General features: G+C 37.5%; 1 protein-coding gene across 1 annotated transcript in view; it reads left to right on the top strand.

The window, feature by feature from the left end:
* Positions 1–22,463, top strand: part of ZBTB20 (zinc finger and BTB domain containing 20) — a 590,333-nt gene that overhangs the window by 82,441 nt on the left and 485,429 nt on the right. Inside the window, exon 2 of the mRNA XM_089512479.1 lies at positions 6,320–6,379. The gene's annotated coding sequence lies outside the window, so the exon portion shown is untranslated. The remainder of the gene's footprint in view (positions 1–6,319; positions 6,380–22,463) is intronic.

Genomic DNA, 22,463 nt, shown 5'->3' with positions numbered 1-22,463 from the left:
AAACATCTTTACCTACTGTCAGGAGAGCCACACTAGCCTTCTCTGGGAAAGAATTCTACAGTTAGTAGCAATCACCAAGAATGCCCTTTCATGTGTCCTCGCTAAACATGTCTGTGACAGTGGTAAGATGGCATCAAAGCCCTTCTCCAAAGATCTCAAAACTCAGATGGGCTCATTTATGGCTTTTCATATAAGCCTGGATCCAAGTCATATAAGGTTTTATAGGCCCCGAAAGGAGTTCATCAGTGATTCATACACATGTCCTGAAAGGAATTAGTTTATCAGTATTGTTCTTGTTGAAACTGAAGCATTTTCTGAGTGCACAAAATGTCTTGAGGCTAATCAGTGTCTAAAGTGGCAATATCTTGAGACTAGATGCCACAGATCCTCCAAGGCTTCATGTTTCTCATGGTACATTCCCAACAGGAGCAGTAGGCCAGTGTATGCATTCACCTCAGTGATGTCTAGGGATTTTGCCTTTGGAAAGATTCATCTTGTTGAGTTCTTTGAATATACTCTGCAACTCTTTGTTTATTTCGTAGATTATGTGGTAAAAAAACTATTTCTGTGAAGAGCAGTACAAAGGTATCTGTTTGTTTATTTATTTTGATGTTTGTATCTGATATATATTAAAATTGCATATTCCATTTTTGCCATTCATAATATTAATATTGCCAATTGGTTCTTAGACAGGATCAGGTATATGTAGATATGCTGTCTTACAACCTTTGGACAGGGGGAAAGGTTGTTTCAGTCATCCTGGCACTCACTCTAGATTCTTTGCATCACATTTCAATCAATCACAGTATTTCATGGAAGGATTTTTATTTCAATGTATGATATATTGTTTTTTGGGGGAAGTACCCCAGTAAGAAAACAGTGGATTTGTTGAGACAATTTTTTCCAGAATTCTTCTCATTTTTTTAAAAAAATTGCATGTGGCAGGTGGCTGAACCTCAGGGACTTAAAAAAAAACATCTTGAGGCAAGACTGTCATAAAATGTCTGTCTTTTAGGTCTAATTCTCTGTGGCTTTTGAAACATAATATTATTCTAGCATGCTAAAATGTTCCAATTGCTGAGATGAGGGTTAAAAAACATAGCTGCACTTGAAGTGAAAGGTTAAGCTTATCTCCATTTCTTTTGGTCAGATCACAGTAAGTTAAAAAAATCATACCTTTTTATCTGTATTCCAAGTAAAGGTCAGAAATGCTTATTATTTAATTATGACATTCAACAGTTTTTGGTAGTAATGAAAGAAAAAAAACTAAATTAAGAGAAGAAATGTGGATTACTTTCTATGTATTCTTCAAATATATATTAAAACATGTCCCATTTGCTCTTTAGGATTTAAGTTTCTCTCAAATGGTAGCCCTTCTTATGGTTGCCCTTGCATGGTAAAACATTTTAGATGTATTTTTTTAAAAAAAAAACAAACCATGACAGACATGGCTTTATGAAGCTCACATGATGGCCAATTGCATCATAAAAGAAGAATAAATATACATCCATTTCCAAATTTATAATTAAATGCATTATATACTCTAGCTTGGAAACTGGGAAACAGTCCTTTTGGGATCTGCAACAGATCTACTAGACCAGGTACAAAGAAGGTCCTTTTGGGATCCTAAACAGTCTTAAAATATAAGCCATCCCCTTACTTACATCTGGTAGGAGCCCTGCATCATGTAGACATTGGTCCAGAGAAAGAAAATGCATCATCAAAAAGACATCCATCCCAAACGGTGAAAAAGTGTCATACATTCTGTATGTGTTATTAATATGTTGCAGTGGAAATTTAGAAAAATTTACTGTACCATGATTTAAATAGATATGTGCTACATCCATCCACAGTGGGGAACAAAATGACTTGGGGATGTGCATGCCTACCATCCACGTAGTGACTACTGATGAGCATCTTCAAGGCCCCTGCTCTCCCACCCTGTTCTTTTCCTGGACACCTCAAAGAGATGATTGTCCTCTCTGACAACCCTTTAAACAGGGAACTGTCTTCTGCAACGTAAGACACATAAACTGCATCTGGACTGCAGAAATAATCCAGTTTGACACCATTTTAACTGTCTTAGCTCAATGCTATGTAATTCTGGGAACTGTAGTTTGTTGTAGCATCAGAGCTCTCTGATAAAGAAGGCTTAATGTCTCACAAAACTACAGTTCCCAGAATTCCATAGCATTGAGCCCTGGCAGTTAAATTGGTGTCAAACTGGGTTATTTCTGCAATGTGGCTGCAGCCATAAACACCCTAATTATACATTTTAAAACAAATAAAAATAGAAACAAACAGTGCTATTCTGGGGGGAAGAAGAGCATAATCACATGGTAAGCCTAAAACTTCTTCTTAGATAGCAGCTGTAGTGCACAAATTATTGTGATGAAACACCAGATTTAAGGAAACTTTCCAAGAGGATAGTATGGCAGTATGTTTTGCATGTTTTTTGCCAAAATCCCATGTAGACTTAGGGGCTCTACAGACTGCTCATAAGGGGTGGCAGGAGGCCACCCTTTCCTGGCCGGATTGGGGCAGCAGCAACCTCACGTTGCGGCCCCAATCTGGCCTATAGAGGTCACAAAAAGGAACCCTCCAAGGGGTGCCATAGCCGCTATGGCACGGCTGTATGGTGCCCTTTCAATGCTGCACCATCTGGATGTAGTGCTAGAGGTGTGTCATGATGCAGCGCACCATCTGGAATGGCATGCGGCATCATGATGCCCTGGGGTGGAGTCAGGGCATCTATCGTCAGAACGTTGAGCCCTGACTCCGCCCACAGTTCGGCCTTTCAGTTTGGTCTGTATAGGGCCTTAATATAGGGCACAAGTAATTGCATTGGGCTGCAGCCTTACCCCCTCCCAGCAGCAACAGTGTCCATTACAACATGTGACAACATAATTGAAATAGGAGGAATTTGTACGGTGGTGGTGCCAGCTGTTCAAAGGGGGGGGGGAGTAAAGCTTAGAAAGTAGTTTTGGGGAGGGAGAAAGGATCACAGTTCTCAGAATTGCCAACCAGCATGGCAAGTGGCTGTACTTCTTGAGGGAGTCTAGATGATACAGTCCAAAATAGTAACTTTTCCAAGATCGGAGGGAAAAAAGTGAGCAGATTCTGGTGTGCCTGTGCAAGACTTTGAATGTGCCTAAAATAACTCTTTGGCCCCTTGTGGTTAAGTTTATAGTGACATGTGGCTGGTGCATATGTAAGCTGTACCATTATGTAACTTGTTTATATTGACAGTCTCCTTGTCGCTTTGATTTTGTTTGGCTTTTTCCATGTGTGCCTTGCTCTTGTATACTTTCATTAAGATCTGTTTTTGTTTTGAGCAATGCTGATGTGTGTCTGCATGTATGTGGTAATGCCCATTAGATGGGACCAGCCATTTCAGAATTTGTGCAGCTGGAGTATTAAAATGTTTACCATGAGTTTGAACTTATATGTACACTTCTGTCACATTTTTCAGTTAACCAGAAACAGTGAAGTATAAGCTTTTTATGGACCACTATGAAGTATAAGCTTTCATGAACAGCAGATGTTTCATTATAACTGTGTATGTGTAAACTTTTGTTTTTAATGTGCTTTTTTTTTGGGGGGGGGGGGGGTCCCAGCGTGGTATAATGTTTTGAGTGTTGGGCTATGACTCTGGAGACCAGGGTGCAATTCCAGCTCGGCCATGAAACCCATTTGGTCAAACCACATGCTCTCAGCGTCTAACAAATCTTGCCAAGAAAACTTGACAGAACTTGGGGTCTGCTAGAACAGAGCTGCATTAGTGTTGCCATAGGTCCAAATCTATTATAGCCCTGTTTAAATATTTGAAGGGATGTCATATTGAGGAGGGAGCAAGCTTGTTTTCTGCTGCTCCAGAGACTAGGACCCAGAGCAATGGATGCAAGCTGCAGGAAAAGAGATTCAACCTCAACATTAGGAGGAACTTCCTGACAGTAAGGGCTGTTCACTCCCTTGAAGTGTAGTGGAGTCTCCTTCCTTAGAGGTCTTCAAACAGAGGTTGGATGGCCATCTGTCAGGGATGCTTTGATTGTGATTTCCTGCATGGCAGGGGGTTGGATTGGATGGCACTTGTGGTCTCTTCCAACTCTATGATTCTATGATTCTATGATTCCATGATTCTATGAAGGCACATAACAAGGGCTGGGGGAATAGTCGTGATTTGGGAGTTACCATTTGTCCTAATCCAGAGTAAGATTTTTTTCTTAATGTTACTCCTACTCCTACTCCTGTAAAAACCTCTTACTCCTTTACTCCTTACTCCTACTCCACAGCCATGGGGAAAAGCCCCAGTTGCTGGTATTTCTCTTCCTTCCTCCCTCCCCCCCTCTCTCTCTTTGCCTCTCAGTCTCTTCCCCATTGCAATATAATAAAATTGTTTTTTGGTGTTTGCATGTACCATATAATAACAGGAATAAAGAGTAACAAATATATTTTGTTACTCCTTACTCCTACTCCTTTAAAAACCTCTTACCCTTTTACTTCTTATTCCTACTCCCCAGCTCTGCACACACCACACACACACAATACATTTTACCTGGATGAGGAACTCAATCTATCCTGGATGATGGGAATAGAAGTATTTCCATAATGCTCCTAGATCCGTAAATAATTTTTCTAAATGGTATCCTTCTGTGTGCTCATACATGTGTGTTATATCTCAAGAGCTTCTCTAGTGCCTTGTTTCTGCTTCTGTCTTATGAATAGGAGTTCAAGCAGGGATGGGCTGCCTCAACATTAATTTTGCTCCTGTACAGGGACATGGTGGCTTAGTGGATAAGATGCCAATTCTGATTATCATAAGGTTGGAAGGTTGACAGTGCTTCATGATGGCGTGAGCTCCCATCACTAGTCCCAGCTTCTGTCAACAGAGCAGTTTGAAAGCATGTAAAAATGCAAGTAGATAAACAGCTACCACTTTGGTGGGAAGGTAACAACATTCCCTGCAGTCATGCTGGCCACATGACTATGGAGTTGTCTTTGGACAATGCTGGCTCTTCGGCTAATAACAGAGATGAGCACTGCCCCTACACTCGGTCACGACTAGACATTCATGTCAAGGGAAACCTTTACCTTTCATCTTTACTGGGCCACATGGCACCAAAACTGGCTTGATAATGAGCAGGCATTGAAGGTCATACTCACCTTAAGGGTCAGTTGTATTTGTTCAGTATGGTAATGTTGGTGGTAAAACAAACCTAAGGTTTAAGGCTTATTTTTCTCAATGAAATTAGAGGCCTATGTCCTGGAGTCAAAGAATCGTGCAGCTAGTTCCATAGTCATTGTTTTTGTGTACCAAATTTCTACAATATATTATGCTGAAAAGAAGTTTGCATTTCTGGGGTTTGAACAGTATGTTACCATGCTGCTGTTTTGAAATGGAGGGTTTTCATAAGCACTTTTTTGATATGGTACATGGACTCTGTGGTTCAAAGGAAAAATGTCAAAAATTCCATTGGACACACCCAAGGCCTTGGGCAAGCCTAAAATAGGTCTTTGGCATTTGAGTAATTCTGAGTAATTGTGAATTTCTTACTGCAAAGTGACTTAAGACTTAGTTAACATTTCCAAACAGGACATATGTATTAGGATTGTATTGACTTTCTCTGGGGAGTGAGTTCCAAAATAAGGAACTTTTAAAAAATAATTTTACCCTTTTGCTTTTTGGGTATGTGCTTTCAAAGTAATCATCTTGACTAAAGGATGAAGCTCACACTTGAGATGTTCATGAAATTTTACCCATTAATACAAAGCCATTTGTAACTTAAGGAGATTCTAAAAGCAATATATATATATATATATATATATATATATAGAGCACAACTTTTAGCTCCTAAATTATTAAAAGTATTTACTTGCAACATTTTTCTTAAATGCATCTTTAGGCTAAGCGAAAGTGGTATAATGCTCTCTCTCTCTCTCTCTTTTTTTTTTGCAAGCAATTACTTTTGTTCCTAATAGAAGAAGAATCTTCACTTTTCCCGAAAAATAAGTGGCAATGTTAACTATGGGCCTACTGAGATTTCCATAATATGCACCCATGTTTAATTTGTTCCTTCCTCTAAACTGCATAGCTATATGGTGACTACAAGTGTTTCATATTTCCTTGTTTATCACCTACACAGGAAATGTGAGTGAGTTGGGGGTTTGTTTTATCTTGTTCAAACAGATGGCTATATGTTGCTGTATATACACAATAAGGCATCTACTTACAGATAAATGCCTAGTCATTTGAATGTTATGTAAATTAAAGATGTTGTTTGAGAAGATTTCTCAACACAAGTATCTCTTTTCTTTTCAGAAGCACAGAAAAGAAGTGTTAGGAACTGCTTTTAACCCTTTTGGAATCAGAGGAAAAAAGGTAAATACTGTATATATACATATATATGCAATACTAAGCTATTTAAGAAGACATAGTTGATGTTTCCTTTTATTTCAGGATTCTGCAGATGGTAAGTAGGCATTCCAGTATACTGACTGGGGAATGAGAGCAAAATCACAATTTAGAAATGATTAGCAAAATTCTCTAATAAAATTGAGAAGATCTCATTTGCTCAGTCCAACCTGGAAAAATGACACTGTTTCAACCTCTGAAATCAGTTTCCTATTCCCGGTAAAATGGAATGAGACAGTGAAGAACTTTTCAGAAACCAAAAAACCAAAAGAGGACTTTTTGCAAACCTCAGGAACAATTGTAGAAATGAAAAGTAATGATAAATAACATACTGGAAAGATGTTACATTGAGCTTAAACAATAGGTACTCTACAAGCAGTTACTTATATATAGGTCTTCCAATGGAAGAAAAAACCTTAAGATCATAATTTAATAGAAAATATTCAAATTATTGTAAAACTGTCTTTTTTTCCTTTTCTACTTTTTATATTACAGCTAATGGATATAACACAGAGTAAGTGGAAGTTGCCAGCAGAAATTGCTAGAAAGTAATAGAAGTTACTGTATCACTGTTGTGGTAATACTGTTACAACAATTCATATTTCAGATGTTGCTTGGTGCTGAATCAAGAAATTGATTTATGTTTATTCTGTGGCAATCATTTACAAAATGTACATCATGAGAAGGGAGGACTCCCTGGAAAAAAAATAATGCTAGGAAAGGTGGAGGGAAGCAGAAAGAGAGGAAGGCAGTATGCTAGATGGATGGACTCTTTAATAGGACACAGGCATTGGTTTGTAGGAGTTAAGCAAAGCAGTGGAGAATAGGGGGTCATGGAGATGTCTCATCCAGGGTCACTATGGTTCGAGGTGAACTCGAGGGCGGTTAATAACAACAACAAAATCTCCCCACTGCTTCGTTTAGATGTTAGATGTCTTTATGGAAATAATCATTTCAACAAATGGACCATGGAATAGAATGCCTACTGTCCCATAACCTGGTATATATTTTAAGTCGTCCAGTATGTTTCAGAGTGAAAAATGTGCAGAAAACCATGTGTGCATTTAAAAATTATAGAACTAAAAATGCATATATTAACAACAACAAAACAAACAAACATACATTTCTTCAGTGTAAAATTCTTACAAAAATTCATGGTCAAGTTTACAGATCTTTGGAGGAAGGCTTTCTTTCAGTTTCACCAGCACCACAGGCTTGTTTGGCGATGACATGAAACAAACACATCTTGGCAGTAGCTCCCAGGTTATGGAATTTCCTCCCATGGAAGATCTGCTTGGCCTCTTCTCTCATTTCTTTTTGCTGGCAGGCATCTCTTTGGTTTATAATTTATGTAGCAGAAAGCGTTTGGGATGGGGCATTTTTATCTTGAGTTTTTGTCTTTTTGTTGTCTTTTTATCTTTTATATTATGTCTGATGTTTTTATATCATTTTCATCTTCTGTAATTTAATTATTTGTTGTTTTTAAACTTTTGTAAAATTAATGTTTAACCATAACCTGTTTTTAAAATGCTATAGGCCACCTTGGATCCTCTATGGATAAAGGTGGGATATAAATCAGATAGATAGATAGATAGATAGATAGATAGATAGATAGATAGATAGATAGATGATAGAAAGGTAAGATGAGTGGTGATAAGCAAAGGCAAACCTACTAAGAGATAGTACCTTATTTGTAGAGTTCTTTCCTTAAAAATGCTCACCTAGTTTCAACATTTTTAAATGCAAGTGCCAAGTGAAGATGCCATGCCTTTTAATGTATTGCTATATTTTATTTTCATTCAAGTATTTTATCCTGTTTTGTAAAGAATCCTGCCCTGAAGAGTAGCGCAGAGACATGACAATTAAAGAAAGAAATAATCTCTCTTCCTTACTGTATTTCTTTGAGGTTGAGCAACAGTATAGGCAGGCCATAGATGAGAACACAATTTTGGCCCTGCTTATCCTTGTTTTTACCATAGAGCAGAGAAGAACACATTGATTAACTAAAATAATAGCTGTAGCCTTTACTGAAAACAAAACATAGAACAAAAATGTATTGCCTCTTAATAGGACTGTGCCAACTTCGTGATTTTATTATCAAGTCCCCTTAAAAATAAAACCAAAAACACCAGGCATTAGTGAAATCCACAGCCTTTATCACTAGACTTTGTGTTTATATGAGAGACTGGACTTTTGCTTAAAGTTTCTTTGAAATGCAAATGCCACATTTTTTTATTTAGTTGTACTAAATAACATTATTCTGACTTGTCTATATATACAAGAGAGTATTTTCTCTTTCTAGAACCACCAGCAAAGTTCAAGTATAGTATATTAAAACTGTCAACAACCTTTAAATCAATCTATTATATAACATGTGTTTAAAACTACTGCAGCCCATAAATTTGGCACCAAATATAGAACTATTAACCAGATTGCTCATTTTTCTATCTCTCTCCTTTCTTTGCTTGTAGTTACAGCAATGAGGCTATGGGTCTTGTAAGGAGTGCAAATACTCAGAAGAAGCAAGAAAGGGGAAAACTGCAGGGAAAATATAAATCCATGGATAAGAATTCTAGGATGTTTGCGGAATACTTTGAGAGAGCTGTCATATAGGAAGGGAGGCATCTAGTTTTTCAGATTCTACTATTCAACCTTCTGCATGACTTTCAAGCTCTGAATGCCTATGGGGATGGAAAATGCAAACTCTAATTCCACGTGCTTTTCAGTTTAATTTTTATAGGGCTTACTTTATGTTTAATTTCTTATACTGTTAATTAAAGGAGCCTTGATGAATACAATCAAATGGTCAGACCACAGATTTTAAGACTGGTTTTGAAATATAAGGATATTTTAAAAGTTTAAAGTGTAGCTTCAGATACATTTCTGTTCTTTTATTGAAATTTAAAAGTATTTTAAGTAGAAAAACTTAATATAATCTATTCTCAATTCTTTTTCCTTCGGGGTTGAACTAGATAACATCCAAGGTACATTTTGGCTTTACTTTTTACTATGATAATAGTAATACCATTAGAACAATGATGCTATGATGAGACAGCTTTTTAAATTAGTTGTCCCATCTGTCTCTTGATACTACAATAAGATAGCTTTTTATATATGCACTCAGGGGAAATAAGAAAGGAAAAATCTAACGATACCAAGTGTTGTAGAAACTATGAGGTCAAATCCCCCCACCCCCATGTGTATCTGTGTATTTGTGTATGCGTGCACACTTTCCTCCTGGACTCAAGGCAACTTACTGAACTCAAGAAGGTTTTAAACCAGTCATATTAGTTAGTTAATTTAAAACACCAATACAGGTTGAATATCCCTTATCTGGAATTCTGAAATCTGAAATATTCCAAAACCCAAAATTGTTCACATGGGTGGCTGAGATAGTGAAACCTTTGCTGTCTGATGGTTCATTGCTATACAAACTTTGTTTCATGCACAAAAATATTAAAAATATTAAAATTACCTTCAGGCTATGTTTATATATAAGAAATGTATATAAGAAATATAAATGACTTTCATGTTTAGACTTGGACCCCATTTTCAAGAGATCTCATTATGTATATGCAAATAATCCAATATCTGAAAATATTCCAAAATTCCTGTAGCTGAAAACAATCCAAATCGCTTCTGATTCCAAGTATTTTGGATAAGAGAGACTCAACCTGTAACATAAAACAGTATAAAATCATTTTTAAAAATTGCATTAAAGCTAAAATACAGCACATGCATACACTAGAACATCTTCTGCAAATACCAGTTTAAGTAAAAAGATATTTACCTGCCATTGAAAGGAAACAAGAGAGGGAGCAGCCTATCCTCCTATGGGAGGTATTCCAGATCCTGAAAGCAGCCACTGAGATGTCCCTCTCATGGGTCCTCATATGACTGTGACAGTGGTGGAACTGTGACAGTGACAGGACTATGGAAAAGCCCTTTTGTCACCTTACAGAATCTATTTTTTCTTTGGCATAATCTTTTGCAGCCTGTAGCTCATTTCATCTCTCTTTCTATCTGTCTGCTGTTTCTTGTTTGCATATTGGGAAAGTAATCCAAATGAAGAATTGTGATGTTCGGGAAAACATGGGTATTTAAAAAAATTAGGAAGTTTAAAGGCAGTGACGCATATAGAATCATAGAATCGTAGAGTTGGAAGAGACCACAAGGGCCATCCAGTCCAACCCCCTGCCATGCAGAAATCTCAGTCAAAGTATCCCTGACAGATGGCCATCCAGCTTCTGCTTAAAGACCTCCAAAGAAGGGATCAAAATGCCTCATACGATGTGTCTAAGAAAAACATTCCCCTGGTAGCAAAACACAATTTTATTTATTCAGAGTGCATTGAGAGGTCTAGAGCTGGTGCTAATTCTTATTATGAACCATGATTGGTCCTATATGAACAGCCCTTGATGGGCAGATCCCCTGTCTTAAAAACTCCATACTTTCACCTCTACAGTGCCATCATTTCTTATTTTTAATTAATCATATGTGTGTGTGAATGAGCCCTCATATCCCCCCCCCATGCCGCCAATACCAGTGATGAAGACTAAACAGAGGTAGATGGATCTACTAATCCAGAGGAGCAAGATCTGTGAATTTCTGAAAGATGATTATAACCTGAAATATGTTTGAGTCAAGTCACCTTCAGCTTACGTCAGTATTTAATTTATGAACATTCACACACACTACCTGCTGGGTGCAGACACTATGTCTGTCTGTTATAACAGTGAAGTGTATTCATGGCTCTCAACATCAGTACTTCATCACTGCTGTTCAAGTAACTTAACTTGCAAGGATATAGAGAAATTCTAGATAGGCAATGGCACTGAGAAATTCTAGATAGACAACAACATTGCTATGTATACTAGGCAAATAGTAATATTAGTATGTAAACATCCTGTAAACACCACATATGCTAGTCTGAAGAGAACACTCATTGCTGTGAAGTTTGTTTTTAGTATGCCAGACTACTGAAAGAGTGATCAGTCTTTTACTTTTACAGGTAGAAGATCTTGCTGAATTAAAAAAAGAAAGGTGTGTGTGCGTGTGTATGGGGGGGTTGTTTTATATATATTTTCTTTGAACTACCAGCCAAAGATGGTGGGGTTGTTTGAAGGGGCCACCACTATTGCTTGTGTGGCTGCTCTTGTTCTACCTGCCATGGAAAATAGCCCATTATACTACAGTAGTTAATCATTACACTGAGGAAACCAGGAAAAAGTTACAAAGCTGACCATTGCCCTGGCAATGTGGGCAACCACTTGCAGACCGTATTTACAAAGTTCAACATTATGTGCATGTATTTGTATTTACTCATATGCATATAAACAACATTTTTCAGGGTATGTTCCAGTAAAGCTAACAGAGGAAGGCCAATATCTGCATGTTAAAAAACCCCAACAACTCCCACATTCTTATGCCCAATGCAAAACTGTTCCATCTATTTATAAAACTGCCACTATGGTGCTCTTTGTCAAACTTTACTGGAATAGCAGCAGCCCCACAGCAAAACAACATCAACAACCCTGAAACTTAGTGTTCATCATGAGAGTAAAATATTTTGGATCTTTTTCAAGCTAGTTTGAGCAAGTATTGTGACATATCAGTTAAAAATGATTATGCACTATTTGATAATCAGGCAGTTACATCCATATAACTGGGATTGAAGGAAATGGTAAGCAGCCACTTTAATGTCAGTGTAATCTTGTATGTGTATAAAATTTCATGCTTCGTTGCAGTGGTGTCTGTTCACATGCAGCAGATTGATCCAACTATAAGCTTAGAAACGAAGACCAAGTTTTCAGATATACGAGACCAATAGATAGTTTATTACTTTCCTAATGAAGCTGTCTTTCAGGCCTACCTAATCCCTATATGTTAAGCAATAATGTGTTCAGGCACAGCACAGGCGAATTACTTTTGATTTTATTGAACTGTCTCCAGTAGATCTATTTAGGTCAGGCTTGGGCTGACCAGAACTATTCTAAAGGAGAAAAGATGTAAAGCAGATAATCCAAAGGTCTGGCAGAATTTAGGTTTTATTTGTTAGAAATATTAAAAGCATTTATGTTTTGCCTTTTAATAAATATTTTTATATGCAACACAACTAACTGTAAATAAAGTCAAAATCACTTCCCTGTTTCTTACATATGTATTGGCCATGTACAGATAGTTAATTTGTAGCTGTTCGTCTATAGAGTTATTTCTCTGCTTTCCTTTGCTGCATCAATGATCTCCTTGTGGAGTAGGGTACAAGTAGGGCTGCTAGTTACACAGTAACTAGTCTTGAATGACTTCATTGGCAGGAGTTCGAGCATTTTTTTGTTTTGTTCATAAACCATTTGCAGAACCAGCCCTGAATCTCTCATTGCCTGTGGTAGGAAGAACAGTCTAACTCCATCTCATTTGTTTGTGTTGTACCATTTGATGTCACTTCTTGACAGTTCTTGCTGCTTCATATCACTTTATGACTCTTCCCTGAACAGAATATTAAGAACACATTTGGGGGTTGAGACCATGTAAGTGCCACATATGTATACCAATGCTGGAGGAGAAGGATCAGATGTTGTAGTAGTACGATGTGGTGACATCTGCCTGCAGATGTGGAGGGGGATGTGTAGAAGATGGACTAGACTAGGTGGCAGCAGACTAGGAAAAAGCAAAAGTAACAGCTGCCACAGCCACTGCAGATGTACCACTGCCCAAAGCTGACTCTGCTGTATACAGCTGCTGCTTCCCAAATGCCAGCCTTCATAGATCCTCAGAGCTGGACTTGTTAGAAAAGGCTGACTGTACTACCAAACACAGTGTTAACTGCTGACTGTTATTTGTTCAAATAAAGTGGCTATCTGTCTCTGAAAATGTTGTGGCGACTTGAGTCATTCAGCGTCATCTGAAAAAATATATTCAAGAACCTGCTTTAGTCTTCCTTTTGAATAATTAGCTTGAGACCCATTATTTAATCACATATTTAAAATAGTTACAATGTGAGTCTCTTCAAATAACTGCAGTAAAGTAAAAATTCTGGTTAAATGGAAGCATTAAGACAACCATTTTAAATTGTTTTCTGAAGAATTGTTCTTACATTTTTTGAATTTGCCAGTAGTGAGAGGTCTATGAATCGGGTATAAAATTCTCTCAAAATTTAAAATAAAATAAAATAATCCCTGAAACTTGATGTCATACTTCTTTAACTTTAAACACAAAATTCTGCAAATTGTGCATTTGTATAATTTTATATATTACTTGTTTTTACTTTCCACCTTGTAATTTCAGGGGAACAAATAGTGCCAGAGATCTCCTGTTTGTGATTTGTTTAGCATGATGTCTGAACCAGGCTACCTTGTTTTTCTAACAAGCTAGGATCATAGGCCAAGAAAAAAAGGACTGGTTTCTGACTCTGGCTTGTTAAGAGAGAAACAGCCCAGAAATTTCAGGTTGGACTTCATGCTAAAAAGCAGACCACAGATGGAAAATCCTTGGCCTGTTCAGCTGCTCTTGCTGGGAGGAGGAGCCAAACCAAAGTGATCAAACAGCATGCCCATTCACAAATAAACTGGTACTCTAAAGAATAATGGCTTATTGTGACTTCCATGTGTGCCCACTCTGTGTTTGCTGTAGTGACTTGTAAACTAAAAATAATCAAAACACTTTGGGATAATAAAATAACATGGAAGAAAACGAGTTTGCTCCATCCAATTTTCCTATATTTTTTCCAGGTGCTCTCCCAGTGCTTCAGGTGCTCTTCCTTCTCTGCATCATGTAATTATTCAATGCAGGGGTTGAAATACTTTCATATGAACACTATTTTTGTCTGGTATATTTTAAGACATGTAAAACATAATTTTAAAATAATGAAATAGACTGGAGTCCACAAAAGCTTATGCTAGGTATTTTTTCTCAGTTTAATCCCAAAGGTGGCCATTAATAATGTTTTAATATTTTTTTTCCCTGCTTTATGCCATTCTTTCTTTCATCTACAGTTAAAACCATTTGCTAGAGATGTGGCAAGGACACAGGTCAAATCACCAAGTTTTGGAACATTGTGGATCTATGTTGTGACATTTCTACAACATTTAAAATTTTGAAATATGAAGGATTGACTAAAATGTATGTGTGACTCATTGGAGGAGATGGATAATGCTTGGTATAGTGGAAGGCAACAGAAAAAGAGGGAGACTGCATTACGTGTGGATTGATTCACTCAAGGAAGCCACGGCTGCCCTGAGTTTGCAAAACCTGTGTAGGGCAGTTGAAGACCAGTGATCTTGGTGGTCTGTCATTCATAGGGTCACAATAAGTCAATGACAACTTGATAACAACAACACAGCAACAAAAATGAATCTTAAATTAGGGAAGCAGATTGGGACAGAGAGATGAAGGTGTTGGCTTCGTTCTTTAATATGTTAATTACATTTTATAAATAGTGTGTGCTGTTCTTCAGACTTCAGCTTAAAAGCAGGATATAAATCTAGACCAACTAAGATTAAGAATAAAATGAAAGGGGCAGGAAGCATTATTGTTACTAAATCAAACTTTAGTCAACAGACTCTGGCAGTTATCTTGCACGGGAGACTTTGGGAGTCTCTGTACAGGCTGGAAGGACAATTTTTTTCTTTGTAACATTTTGTACAAGAATGCACTTGATAAGAAAGCCCTCTCTGCCACACAAAGATGCCATTGTTTGATGCTGTGCTGGTTCTGCAGAATCTCTGCAAAAAGGTTGTTCACTTATTTGGTGAACCTGAAGAGGTTTAATATATTAAAGTCTTGCACATGCAATGTTTCTATAGCACTCTTAAGGTAGAGGAATGAGGTTGAGAAGGAAACTCATCTATGAGTTGCACTCCTAGGTATAGGTAGTAAAGAGATCCAGTAATTCTCATTAAGCATAATTAAACCTAATATTGACTGTAAACTGCTTCTTACCCTTAACATCTTTGCATATAATGTAGGAAGGGGATTAAGCAGCACACAGGCACACTAATTACAGTCTCCTTTACATTAAAGGTATGATCAGGAAGGTCTGTATTCATAAATAAAACATACTATGGGATGAGAGACTGAGAAATATGTAAATGTAACTCAGGAAAAAGAGACCAAAGGTAAAAAAGAAAAAGAAAGAGGGGAGTGATGCCACTGGAAGCAAAATGGCACTCTGGCTAATTACCATGAAAAGCATGATAAATCATGGACATGTATCCTTGACTTCTGACTGATAGAGCCTGCTGAGTGCAGTCTCTCATGCATAGCTGCTTCTCCTCCTAATTTAAAAGAGCATTGCTATGGGTACAACAAAAAAGGAGCAAAAGGAGAGAAAAAAATAGTGCAAAAATATTCTTCGGGTTGTTTTCTGTGTTTTTAAAGCATTATACTGTTGGCTTCCAGAAATAAATTATAAGCCCCCTAATGTAGTCTTAATAGCTTTTATTTTTGTGAGTTTTGTCTTGGTACCTCATAGAGGCTGCTGACAAAAAGATTTCATAGTTGGCCTTTGGCTAAGATATAATTTATTAGTTCTGAAATGAAATGAGAGAGGAATCTTGCAATCCCCCACTCCACTCCAATGATATGAATTGTTGTCCCACTCTCTTTTTTATGGCTTTCCCCACACATTTTTAAACACGTGACAATACCTGTCTACTTGCGGACAGTGTAAGGAAGAAAAGAGACTACATCCCAGTTGCCAGGCAAGTGGGCTTTGCCAGACCCAGATTTGACCATGGAGGCAGAACACAAATGGGCCAAACCTCTGGATGAATATCCTGAAGAAAGTAGCATATGAATTGGCAATACTCATGTGCTTGCAGAGGTTGGTCTTTCATTGTTTTCTGTTGCATGTTCTTGTGGTTGCATACCCAAACGTAGATTCCATCTGTGTTTTCCATCACCTAGTTATATTTAACTGTATGTGACCAGAGATGGATTCAGGTGACAGTCATGCTGTACAATACCAGGACACAATTAAACTTAATGTGAAACTGATTTTCTGGGTAATGGAGATGCATTTCCTTCCCTTTCACTCTCCAAAACAGCAGCTGCAAATAGTCAAGAGGACATGAGCGAAAAATTGAAAGGCAGAGGAGATTTTCAATGTTTTGCCATTCTCACATTGTAAATTTCTCAGCAAAAATGAAATCTTACCAAAAAGTAAATAAAATCCTTCCAACTTGAGGCATTGTTCATACAGAACTATCTGTGTATAAAAGATAAACCTATACAATGTGGTGGTTCTCTGGTTCTGTACAGAATTGCAGGTAGTTGACAAAACACTTCAAAACTCTTTCTCTTGTTCCCGTCATCTCTATAAATCTAATTCCAAATATTCATTTTGCATAAGGGCTCTTCAGGCTAGCGATTTGTGCTGCATTGGGTTGTACCATTTGATGTCACTTCTTGACAGTTCTTGCTCCTTCATATCGCTTTATGACTCTTCCCTGAACAGAATATTAAGAACATATTTGGGGGTTGAGACCATGTAAGTGGGGGTGTCTAAGCCCCTTGCCCTCCAGTCCATTTTGTCTCTAAATGTATTTCCTGTCTGCAGTGCCACTTTATATTTTAAAATTCTTTTCAATAAAAGGACTTTACATTTTATTTTAGGGAATAAGAAATTTAAAAGAACATTGTGGACAGACAACACATTTGTGGATGCAAGGGATATAGGCTTATTCACTTAAGCCATCACCACTCATAATAATAATAATAAATAATAAAAACTTTATTTGTATACCGCCTTTCCGCAATGACCAAAGCATTCACAACACCATCAGATACAAATTATACAATACAAATATATAATACATCAAATGCAAAGTACATGAAAACCATAAATACATATAATTAAGAAACAGCCTTAAAATCACATGTAAGAACATTAATAACATCTGTCAGTCATAAAAAGCATCTTTCAACAGGCAATAATTTCTAATGGGGGTCAGGAGGATATGCTGACTGAAAAAGATGAGTCTTTAAGGCTTTCTTAAAGGCATCTAGAGAGGAACTAAGCCTTATCTCATCCGGAAGGTTGTTCCAATATATGGGAGCTACAGACGAAAATGCTTTATGGCGAGTTGATGCCAATCTCGTCTTAGGATTTTCAAGTAAGCATTTCCCAGTAGTTCTGAGAGTGCGGGGCGGATTGTATGGGGAGAGGCATTCCCTCAAGTAACACGGGCCCAAGCCATGTAGGGCTTTATAGGTGATAACCAACACTTTGTATTGAGCTCAGAAGCTAATAGGCAGCCAGTGGAGAGATCTTAATACCGGAGTTATATGATCTGATCTAGAAGTTCCGGCGACCAATCTGGCTGCAACATTTTGAACTAACTGAAGCTTCCGAACCTGGTACAAAGGTAGCCCCATGTAGAACGCATTACAGAAATCTAATCGAGAGGTTACCAGTGCGTGTACTACTGTTTCAAGGTCCTTTCGGTCGAGGCAGGGTCGCAATTGGCGTATCAGCCGAAGCTGGTACCAAGCACTCTTGGCCATCGCATCTACTTGAGATGATAACTGTAGAGATGAGTCCAAGAGTACTCCCAAACTGCGAGCTTTGTCCTTTAGGGGAAGCGTGACCCTAAGTGCTTCATGTTAGAAGCACACTCACAAATAATATCAGTTTAGAAAAATCTTACTTTTTGGGTAGGAATAAAATGCCACGGAAAAGGAGATGTCATTTGGATCAGGTGTCACAGCCTTTCCTTAAGCAAATAGGACTGCTTTTGTGTTACAGTATTAAAGATTTAATATTAGCACAAATCCCATGTTTGTTTAGAACACTTTCTGATCAAACACATATAATGCATTTATGTCAGTGTTAAAAGCTTTTTGTTGGGATCATTTATAGAGTTGGAAGGCTCAACAGTGGTCATCTAATCAAATCCTTTTGGTTAAAAAAAAATCTTGATCAGTTTTACCTCCATGGTGCGAAATACACTGCAGAAATAATTTATTCTGAGAATGCTTTAACTCCCTGGCTCAATGTTAGGAAATTCTGGGAACTTTTTGTGAGATATTTAAGCCTTCTCTATCAGAGAGCTCTGGTGCCACAATAAACTACAATTCCCAGGATTCCCTAGCACTGAGCCAGGGCATTTTAAGGGGTCTCAAAATGGCTTATTTCTGCAGCATGTTGTGGACTATAGATGCTATTCTCCCATGCTTTTCCTGGATTAGTTTGTCTCATTCATAGTTAGGCCATGTTTTCTGTTGTTGTTATTAACTGTCTTCAAGTTGACCTCATGGCAACCCTATGGATGAAGCATCTCCAAGACTCCCTGTTCTCAACCATTTTGCTCAGGTTCTACAGACTCAGGATCATGGGCTCTTTAATTGAGTCTATCCATCTGATATGCAGTCTTCCTCTCTTCCTACTGCCTCCCCCCTCCCTTTCCCTAGCATTATTGTCTTTTCTAGTGAGTACTGTCTTTCTGTTATCCATTCCTAATCTGTTTGGTGCATCTTAATAAATCAGTCTTGAACCTATTGGAGTGATATATGGATATCTGTTTGCATTTTTTTCCTCTGGCAGCCTGTTTCATACTCATAAAGTGAATACAGAGAATTCTCTTTTCATTCGGAATTTTTCAGTGTGTCATTTGCTCCAAATGTCTTTTCTCTTCTCTTCTCTCTTCCCCCTATTACTGCTTTACTTATGAATTGTATTGATTTGGTTCTAACTCTAAAAGCTGAGACCAAAACTGGACAGAAAACTCTAGTAATACACTCTCAGTGGCAAGGATTAGAAAAAATAGCCACCAAAACTTGTTGATTCACACAGAGATTATGATCCATCGTAACCTCTAGTCCTGTGCAACTGCTATTAAGTATAGTAATCTTCCTTTCCTTTTAATTTTCCTTTTAATTTTATTCCTGTTAATTTTATGGATCTAACCTTCCCTACATATTCAGTATTGTTCCAAGCCATTGGTGCCAAGGTTAGTGGAATCCTCGTGGAAAACTGCAACTGAAAAAAGAGTCTTGGGGCCACATGCAGCCTATAGGCCACATTTTGCCTGCTTCTACTTTAGAGGGATCAATCAATAACTGCAAGAGTATAGCTAAGCATTAATTTGTTAAGTGTTGCTAAAATACAGTATTTTTCCAGCAAGTCACCAGCTATCTAACCCTCACTGTCATCATCACCATCATCATCTATAACTTGTTTTCCCCTAAATTTGAATTCAAGGGAAAATCTGTCTACTGTGCATTTCATAGAATCAAAGAATCATAGAGTTGGAAGAGACCACAAGGACCATCCAGTCCAACTCCTGTCATGCAGGAATTCAGAATCAAAGAACCCCCAACAGATGGCCATCCAGCTTCTGTTTAAAAACTACCAAAGGAAGAGATTCCACCACTACCCGAGGGAGTGTGTTCCACTGTCAAAGAGCAAGTACTGTCAGGAAGTTCTTCCTAATGTTGTTGTTGTTGTTGTTGTTATTATTATTATTATTATTTATTTATTTCTAGCCCGCCCAATCACGAAGAATCCGGGTGGGTTACAACAATAAAATACATCAAATTACAATAGAGTTAAAAAAAATCAAACCCTAGACCTCCCCCTCCCATCTAATGTTGAGATGGAATCTCTTTTTTGAGTTGTAAAGTGTATCATGGCCACTCATGTACTGATTTATTTCCTTTTTTATGAATATAAAAGCACAAGAGTGCACATCTTTTACTGTTAAATTAGGTAGCTCTCTGCTTCAAGAAGTTCCCTGCCTCAAGATGTTTTTCTGCACAGATCAGCATAATTTGCTTAGGAAGTGTTTTTGTGCATTTCTTGGTAAAAAAAATTACCTGAAATGTACAAATAAATAAATAAACAAATGATAATTTCACCCACCATGCAACACCACCCTTGTTTCTTTTGCATGACAATTAAAACTACTTCATTTAAAATGGCACCACACCTTCTAGCTACACATGGTCACTCATGCCAATGTAGCTAGGTTTTATCTTGAAATTTAAAAGATACTACAGTGGACCCTTGTTATACGCTGGGGTTTGGTTCCAAGATCCTCTGTGGATAACAAAATCTGTGTATGCTCAAGTCCCATTAAATATAATGACATAGCAAAATGGTGTCCCTTATAAAAAAAATGGAAAATCAAGGTTTGATATTTGAAATTTATACTTTTTTTGAACATTTTCAAACCGTGGATGCTTGAATCAGTGTATAAAAAATCCATGTATAAGAAGGGCCGACTGTATTTGAGCATGAATAACAAGTGTATGTCTCTAATCAGAGAGCTGGTGAAATTTTAGAAATAGGCCCCCTCCCCTGTTTTAGCATAGCCATTACAATAGTATTTTTGTTAACTCAGGTGCTGATAATTTGTTTTTGTTATTTTAAAGCAAAGTTAGTATTGACTTGTGCTGTGCACTACTTACTGGATTTCTATGAAACATTGCTGAAGAAACACACTGAATGAACAAAAGATACTATAATGTGAGACAAGAGTTATGTGACATTGTGGGAAACTCGTTTTATGCGTTATATGATTTCCTGTATGAGAAGAAGTCTGTCATTAATTATACTGATGTAGACATCGTGTGCTGTGCTTTTTAAAAGTAATTATTTCACTTTCCCCAGTAGGAACATCTGCCTGAAACAAGGAGAGGTGGTTCTAATACCCTTAAGTACTTGCAACTAGGCAATAGTAAAATAAAAATCTGTCAAAATATTACTGGTACTGTATAGATAGTAAATCTTCAATTCCTGATTGTCAGCTACTGGTTTATGTGTTAGACAACTGGGAGATAGGAATAATTGAGAGAACCCACAATAATAAAGCATATCCACCTGCAATTTTAAAGTTTTCATTCCAGACTAATTCCTTTTCAAACAATAATATGTAGAGATACCTGAAGAGTACAGTCAATGCCCCATTAAAATATCAGAAACTTTTATAGGTAGACATACATTAAGACTATGTATATTTTTATACCTTAGAGATGGACAAAGTACTTGTTATTCTGGAGTACCACAGGATGCTCTTAGAAGTTCTCCTCCCATGTACATTCAACTTCCTAATTATTATAGGGTTCATTGTCTCTCAGTTTTGCTATAAGTCTTTATATAGAGATATTATTTTTCTACTCCTCTCTTCATCCCTACTCCAGTAGTGGAAAAAGTGTGGCCACCATGCATCCCTCAAGTCATTTTTGAGGCTTATTATTATTATTATTATTATTATTATTATTATTATTATTTTCTTATAACCTACATTTCTCCCAACATGGGGACTCAAAGCAGCTGACAGCAAATTTAAAAACCAATACAAAATTAAAAAGTATAAATATAAAATTTTAAAAACTATTAAACAGTTGCAAAAGTTAAAACAGTTATGAATTAAAATAGAACATGTTAAAAATACAAACCTTAAAATTTGAAATGCACATTTAAATTCTAGCCCTTAGCAGTTTGAAAAGGCCTGACAGCATAAGAATGTCTTTACCTGCCACTGAAAGGATAGCAGGGATAGAGCCCACCTGGCCTCTCTAGGGAGGGAGTGCTAAGTTCACTCATGCCTCCCCCCCTTTTTTTCCATTTTTGAAACCAAAAATGTTCCATATTCCATAGAAATAAAAGATGGAGACACTGCAAAGGTGCACAGTGAGTGAAAGGAGGGAGATGAAGTTAGTGGCAGGTGCAAGGACTATGATAGGTGGATGCAAGGTGAGGCAAGGTGCAAGGGAAGGATGTATCACAGCACAAGGAAAGGAAAGGAGGGAGGAGGGACTGGAGATGCAGTGGTGGGATACAAGGACAGGACGGGTGGAAGCAGCATGAGGTGAAGTGAGAGACGGTGAAGAACAAGGGTGGAACAAGGTAGGAACCCAGCAACCGACAGTAGTAGTAGAGATCTGCCGGAAGGAGATAAGCAATGTATCATTTTGGGAACCTGCGGCCTGAGACAGCCACCTTCCAAAGTGCTACTATGAGGAAAGAAGGAGATAGGAAAAGACAAAAAGAAAGGATAGACAGAATTTTATTGAGATAGATCATTGGTGTTGATTTTTTGTTTGTTTGTTT

The sequence above is a fragment of the Sceloporus occidentalis genome, unplaced genomic scaffold (genome assembly GCF_023333645.1).
Source record: "Sceloporus occidentalis isolate IW3139 unplaced genomic scaffold, rSceOcc1.0.p SCAF_2, whole genome shotgun sequence".
NCBI classification, from domain to species: domain Eukaryota; kingdom Metazoa; phylum Chordata; class Lepidosauria; order Squamata; family Phrynosomatidae; genus Sceloporus; species Sceloporus occidentalis.
This window is presented reverse-complemented; position numbering and strand designations above follow the sequence as displayed.